Genomic DNA, 7,944 nt, shown 5'->3' on the forward strand with positions numbered 1-7,944 from the left:
CATTTAACCACAATATTAAATTAGCATAACAAGAAAATCATCATTATAATTGGGTGACGACCACTTCATTGACAGGAAAACAACACTCGATAGTTTTTAGTTATTTCTACGCTCATTACTTCAGTACAATAAAATAAGTCTTTGAATTTGTACTTTAAGAGAACAAAACTATCTTAAAGAACAAAAGAATCTTGACTCTTGATTTAAGTGAATTATTTTAGACTTCACACCTCTCATTAAAATTGTACGAAATCAGCCATGTTTTAGTGAATTGTTTTAGCCTTAAAGAGACTTTTGAAATAGTACACTTACTATACATTACTTGTCACATTTCAGTTTATTCATCATTAGTTAAAACAACCTAGAGATTATCCTTCTTTTAAACCAAGACAAAAAAGAATTCAGAAATGTTAACAATTAAATCCCTACAAATAAATTATATAATAATAGTGATCCCTATTTGATGTCAATAGATACTATTGGAAATTACTATTGCCTTCAATATATATAATATTGGAAATACCTTTAGTATTGTTCTCAATAGGTATATTGGAAAGCAAATATATGTAATAGAAAGAGCATCGAAACACGAGGCTATCTGATTTGTACGAGGGGGCATAGCCCCCGAGTGTTAATCAGATTGCCGAGTGTTTTGATGTTCTTTCTCTTTTGTATCATAGTCAAACATAAAAACACGTTCCCTGATACCACAATATGAAACCCCACAAAAAAGTAACCAATGAACGAGCATCTGAATATGATATTTCCATCGCTATCCCTTTCTCTGTCGTCACAATATGTAAACCAGGGACAAAATTAACCAATCAATGGGCATGCTCTGGAGTGCAGTTAACTAATACCTGCACTCCAGTTAACGGACTGCATGTGCATGTATATGTAATTTATGATTTAACTCTGTCACATTTTCAACAGAAAGGTCCCCAAACTATAATACAATGTTTACAATTGTCACGGTTCAGAACAGTTCTATTAGGGGAGAAGATGTGTAAGCGGCCGGACAGCTCAGTGGGTAGAGCCGCTGAACGGTATTCCGAGGGTCCCGGGTTCGAGTCCCGGTCAGGCTGCACATTTTTCTCACCCTGTGACACAATAGATAGTATTGGAAAAGTATTACCAGGGTATTTAGAACAAAAAAATTAACCTATCCAATTTATCAAATCAATTTGTCTCAATTTTACAAAATTGAAAGTCATTACAATGTTGTTGTTTGTTTTGTTGTTTTCCCTTTCACAATTTTTGACATTTATAATGTATGGTGTTGACATTTTTGAAAATATTTCATATACTGTGAGTCAGTCACAAACAATTCTTGGCTTCATCTTAGGTGCAAAAGACCTAATACATTATGTCTGCTAAAGGGTTCATTTACTAACCTTATGTCAGAGACCTTACACATATTATGCTTTGCCAAGGTTTCAAATTCACAAACTTGAGGTGCAAAAGACTTTTCACAAGTGTCTTAAGCCAAGATTTCAAATTAACAAACCTTAGATTGAAGATCATACACATATGCTTTGCCAAGATATCAAATTACCAAACCTTAATACATAATGTCTTGCCAAGATTTCAAATTACCAAACCTGAGGTGAAAAAGACCTTACACATAATTATGCTTTACCAAGGTTTCAAATTCACACACCTTAGGTCAAAAACCTTATATATATGCCAAACCAACTTGGTTCAAATTCCCAAACCTTAGGCCAAAGACCTTGCACTTCCCCGTCTTTCCAAGAGCTTAAACTTCAGAGGTTCAAAGAGCTCCTATATGTGCCTTAAATTGCTAAGGGTTCTAAATATTAGTTTTATAGTTTACACAGTGCACATGCACTAACTATATTAATTAATGTCATTTTCTGTGTTTTACATCCTGGTTTTAGAAAATATGAGGAAAATTGATTAAACCATATAATTATATGCTATATATCAAATTACTTCAAATCATGGGGAAGTTAAATCAATTAATCTGCCATTTCCACAATGAACCTTAAGACTGGTTTAAAACCATACACTGTTTATATTAATAGTCTACTGAATTATTAAAATCCAGTGTCAAAATATCAAACACATTAATAAATTAATCCCTCGTATATCATTTCATTACTGGTAGCAGAAACTGGGTCAATTTTGTTATTTTTGCACACAGATTGTGCTCTCATAAGATTTGTTCTAATAAAAAGCTATAAAAGTTTCTATATATATATTATTCAAGCTTCCAGCTATTTTCCTCAAGATGTTTCAGTATGTTTATAATACATCACAAGTTTAAAACGGTATATAGAAATCATTATATTAATCAGATAATGTTGAAGAAAAAGAAATAGTGTATACATGAAGGAAATTTCCATACAATGTATATAACACAATTGTAAAGCAATAGTTATGAAATAACTTCTTTAACCGTTTAATCTGCTTGGGGCTTAAAACCCAAATGTGACCATGAAGGTGGAAAATGAAATTAATTTTGCCTATAAAATACATAAACAATGAGGAAACCCCTCGATATCTCTAACCTACCAGTTCGCTCTCTATAATTATGTAAATTAGTAAAATGGAACATGTTTTAAATAGCTCTCGGCAGGCATGAAAGAAGGTATAACAGTGACACGATGCACTTTCCAAGATCAAATTATTGAAAATATTACTCAGTTTGAAACATTCAAACAAAAAATAAAAGCTGAAGGTTGCTTTAAAATATTTAGCTTGATAAGAGTTATAATATAATATGATACACTTGTGGTATGTATAAGCTTCAGGTATAAGTAAAATTATAAGATGTAAATTACAGTTTTATAAACAATTTTTAATAAAACAAAATAATGAAACTTATATCTGAAATTATAAAATTTTATATCAAATCTGATACATAAAAAAAACTCTCAGCATTTCTATATAAGATATAAGATATTTCCAATATATCACCTAAATTCTTAACAATTATATTGCTATAACTCACCAATGTCAAGCACAGCTTATCAGTGATTCACTGAAGAATTATGGTGGAAGATTTCACTATAAATCAATCTATATAAGCACCAGCAGGTAATCAATCATTTTCTTTCAAATAAACAAACACGGCAGCTTCAAAACCCTGCTAACAAAATCTATTGAAGTTATTGTTTATGAATATAGAAGGTCCAACATTGAGGAAGTGTTTCAACCTTTAATTCATCTAGTTCCTGTTAAAGTTTCTAAAGATAGATTTTTTCCTCATTCTCAAACACGCTGTCAAGCCTTAATCACAATGGAATGATTCATGAATTTACCTTTAAATAATATCATGCCAAACTTCTACAATCAGAACTTTTGGGGGTTTTCTTATTCGCAACTGACTAACAATTGTTAGTTTAAGAGCCTTCAAATTTTTTTTTGTTGAGTTTTACGTTGCACTTAACACAGTACAGGTCATATGGAGACTTTCCAGCTTTACTGGTGGAGGGGAAAACCTCAGGTGCCCTTCAGACAATGCATTACTTCAAGCACAAACCACAACTGAGAATAACCACCAATGTTCCGTAAGCTAGCTTTGTCACATGAAAAAATCCAAAGATGCTTAATGTGCAACTTAAACCTACAGCGGTGAGAGGCAAAAGGTTTGAAGTCAATAACCTTAAACATTCAGCAACAGACGCCCCTTGGCATTGAATATATAAAATATTTAAGTTACATTAAGAAAGCAAAAAATAAAAACTACCCATTTTGGAACTGAAAAGTCATGGGCATATAAACTACAAAGTTACTGCCGCAAAATAATTTAAAGTTCACATTCAAAGTTCACTAAAAGATCAGTACAAACCAAATGACAACATTTTCAATAAGCTTATAGCTTCCAACACAATATAAAATAAATTTGTATAAACCAAACAAATTAAGTAAAAAGTGATTTTCATTTTGTTTTTTTCAAAAACATCGAAACATTTTATAATTAATATTGATATGCACTTAACCAAAAACAATGCAGACAATCATGTTAATTTGATTAACATTGAACATTAACATTTGAACAATTATAAGATCAAAGATACCCAAAATGTAAAACTTGTTTTAATTGAGAGCTGGACAAAATATCCCTTTGAAAATCATGTTAACAAATCATAAATAAACACACAAAAAAGAAGCCTGTTGATTAAAACTTACAATTATATGACTTATTATCACTTTTTCGAGTAGTGTCCGCCTCCGTCGCAGGTATGGGACAGTACACCAGGTATAAACATGTTAATGTCATAACAACAATGGTATAAATTATCGAAGGGTAAAGAAAAAAAATATCTTAAAAACACTTATTTGACCTGGGTTTGATTCTGTGGTTACCTTACTAGTATATGCTGTTTTATATCCTGAGGGTATGGACCCATACCATGCTACTTGTCCTTAAAGCCACATGCCTGCAGATGAGCCAAAACTTTTCAAGAAAATTAAAATTAAAAAAAAATGTACTAAGAATTTTTTAAAAAGTAGAAAGATTCAAGATTCAAGTAATATTTTCCATGTTATGTGTGATAATGACTAATTAAGCAGTATCTATCACCATATTTCTACTGCATGACTAATGCAGTATGGATTATTTTTGCATATTTTGACATCTTTTTGGTAATTCACGTGGATTTATCGTGCCTTTTGCAATGTGTAAATTACCTTTTATGTCCACATCACAGTATTTTACTTTTAAATACATTTTCAAAATTTTGATAAAAATAAGCATGAATCTGGAGGCATGCTGCTTTAACTCATTTAATACCAACGTCTCAGACTATTCTGTGATATAAATCTGTCATTCATGATTTAACAATCAATTTGAAACAAACAAACACTTCACATACACATACATCAACCATTGTCATGTTCAAACAATCATCAATCATAAATTAATCAACACAACCTAGGCGCAAGCTTTGAGAATAATATAATCATTAAATGAAATGAACTCATTGTTAATACTGCAGCTACTACCACTATATTTCATTCATCTGTAAACATGTGTATGTTATGAAAACAGGAATCGCTTAAATTTTATTTTAAATAATTAATATTATTTGGTTTGCATTAAATCACACCAACACTATTAAGGTCATTTTTCCAGATTTACTGGTAGAAGAAGACCTCCAACTTTCATACATTATTTCAAGAATGAGCAAACACCTGAGAAGAAACAACACCTTTCCATAAGCTAGCTGTGTTAAGCTTCTCCACATATAAGAATACAAAGTACCAAATTAGATTCGAGTGGCCACAGAGGTTAGGACCTTAGGCCAGGGGTAGCTGTTTTTAAGCTAGCAACCTTAACCACCTTGTCACAGAGACACTAAAAAAACTTGAGTCCACAACAAGGTACCAAATCCTACAATGTGCATGGTTTAATTTCATAAAATCTTTCTGGATAAGTACTTGGAACTGACAATATAGTATTGAAAAGTTTAATATTTCCATATCAAAAGGGTGAATTTAAGAAACCAATGGCACAGAGTCTGGTCACACTGCACAGATGAACAGGTTAAATTGGTTCTAGGTTAAATTAGCATAAACTGCTTTACTTTAGCCAAATTAGGGTCAACATCATTCCAATTACAAAACAAGCAAAAACTGTAAGCATGGTAAAAATTTTAATTTTCCTCTATTGCAGTTCAAAGTTCTGTTCAATTTACAAATAACATGACTTTTTTCAGAAATTCTTTTCCTCAAATGTTGACCATCATTTATACCCCATCTGATTTTGTAATACCTAGATACATTGTATATTCCATAGCTCAGATAAATGAAATACCATTGATATAATTAACTATTCAAATTAATGATTTCATTAACATAATTTTATGCATACTCTATGCAGGCACTTAATGAAAAACAGCATCTCAATTAATATATATCTCATTAAAATGTCTATGCATGTGTATATAAACGGGTACCTTGAAGACCTTAAGCTAATTAGTAACATTATTCATATGTACATAACATTTTGTATAAACACATGCAATATCACTATACCATATGCACAGTACAGTATGTAACTGCACTACTACTAGCCTCACCACATCCTACAGTTTGAGTGGTTTCTTCTACATCTACATAGATTGTGTTATACTAGTCACTGACGTACATTTGTAATCATTAATATTAATAAATTAACAATTAATAAAAGAATTCCTTTAAACTTATACAATAGCAAATAATAATTAAACAATATCACAATTTACTCTGATATTTTTTGTTTGTTTTGGGTTTAACGTCACGCCAACATATTATAGGTCATATGGAGACGTTCCAGCTTTACTAGCGCAGGAAGACCTCAGGTGCCCTTCCCTGCATTTTTTCAGGCACGAGTAGAACCACTCTGATAATTATTCGGTAACATTGTTTACATTTACCGCTAAATGATAAACTGTCACTTTATATGCAGCATAAAATTTTATGACATTTAAAACATAAAATGCTTCATCAATTGTTAAATGTTACATGTATAATGTTGTTTTGTTTTCTATCTTTATATATTCAATATTAGTTTTAAACAATGTAAAGAAAATGTCTTAGATCTACTTTAAAAGGGCAGTCTGCTTTAAAATTTCAAAATGCTGCTATTATTGAAATTATTCTGTTTGTATAATGTCTTGGGAATTGTTTAAATATTTCTCTCTGAGCAGGAATGATTTATAAGTAATGAGATACTTTATTATTTATTTCATAACTGACAGTGTTGTGTTGTATTTACCTAGTTCAAAATAATTTAATATTGAGTATCAATAATATTGAGTCAATGACTAACTTAAAAAGAATCACATGTCAAGTTCAAAAGTTGACATTTTATTCACTCTAATTCACCAAATAGTTGAAAGTTTTTTCACATGGGCATATCATACAAAAGTTATTCACATATACAAGATCTTCACCTGTAACATAATTATATAGAAAGCATAAAGGAAAACGTCATGAATGTAAGAACAGTTTACATGTATGCCTTATTTCTAACAAACTACCAAAACTGTCATACTGTCACTACTGACAGACCTGATTATGCATCAGCCCCCTGCTAACCCCCATCTCCCACTAAAAAGGAATTTATGATGGGGGCTTTGCATTTGTAAAAGCTCTGTAAAGGCCCTACCATGCCTATACAGATGGTAAATTACCCCATGTGAGTAGGACATATTTTTATTATGATTTTTGGTGCCTTATAACTTCACAGCATAGGCATGGCCAGTGAATGGACAGGTGAATACTAAAAAAAACTCTGCATGCTTATTGCCACTGAACTGCAGGGCTCTATGGGTAAAAGTTGTGTTTACAAATGTCAGTGCATTTTAATATACACTTTATCAATTTTATATTCGGAATTCCTATGTTTCTATTAAGTTTTTTCTAAGACAAGGAGGCATTCATAACATAAAAACGCAACTGTGACTTTGAAACTCTCAAATGAAGCAAATAAGAATATATCTTTCCAATGCAATCAATTTATGTTGAAGGTTGTACATATTGGTGGTAATGTTATTCCACTGTTAAAAAAGTCCAATCAAATAAAAAATGAAGCCTGATACACATAGCATAGATATGCAGCAAAATTCATGTTCTAAAACCTTTACCCTGTAACCCTAAACCTCTAGGCTCTACCTTAACCCAAGATGTAATCTGATTGCATGATTTTATGGAGAAACATAAATATTGAAGAAATAATATTGGAATATTTTAAAATGTTAAATAATAGCTGCGATCAGATTCTTAAGTCTAGACTATACTAGCATTCATTTATTTTTACTTATTTTTTTTATCTTTATTTATCTTTTTATTTTTTTCACAACCATAAAAAAATGTCATGGTCCAATTGCTGCTGATTTACACTAATCTGTACCATCATTATTTGTTGTACCGTGACAGCATTATATAACTGCTTAAACAGACATGTCTTAATGGTAAAAGATAAATTAATTGTTT

The sequence above is a fragment of the Ruditapes philippinarum genome, unplaced genomic scaffold, assembly GCF_026571515.1.
Source record: "Ruditapes philippinarum isolate M1 unplaced genomic scaffold, ASM2657151v2 ctg171_1_1_1_1, whole genome shotgun sequence".
Classification (NCBI taxonomy): domain Eukaryota; kingdom Metazoa; phylum Mollusca; class Bivalvia; order Venerida; family Veneridae; genus Ruditapes; species Ruditapes philippinarum.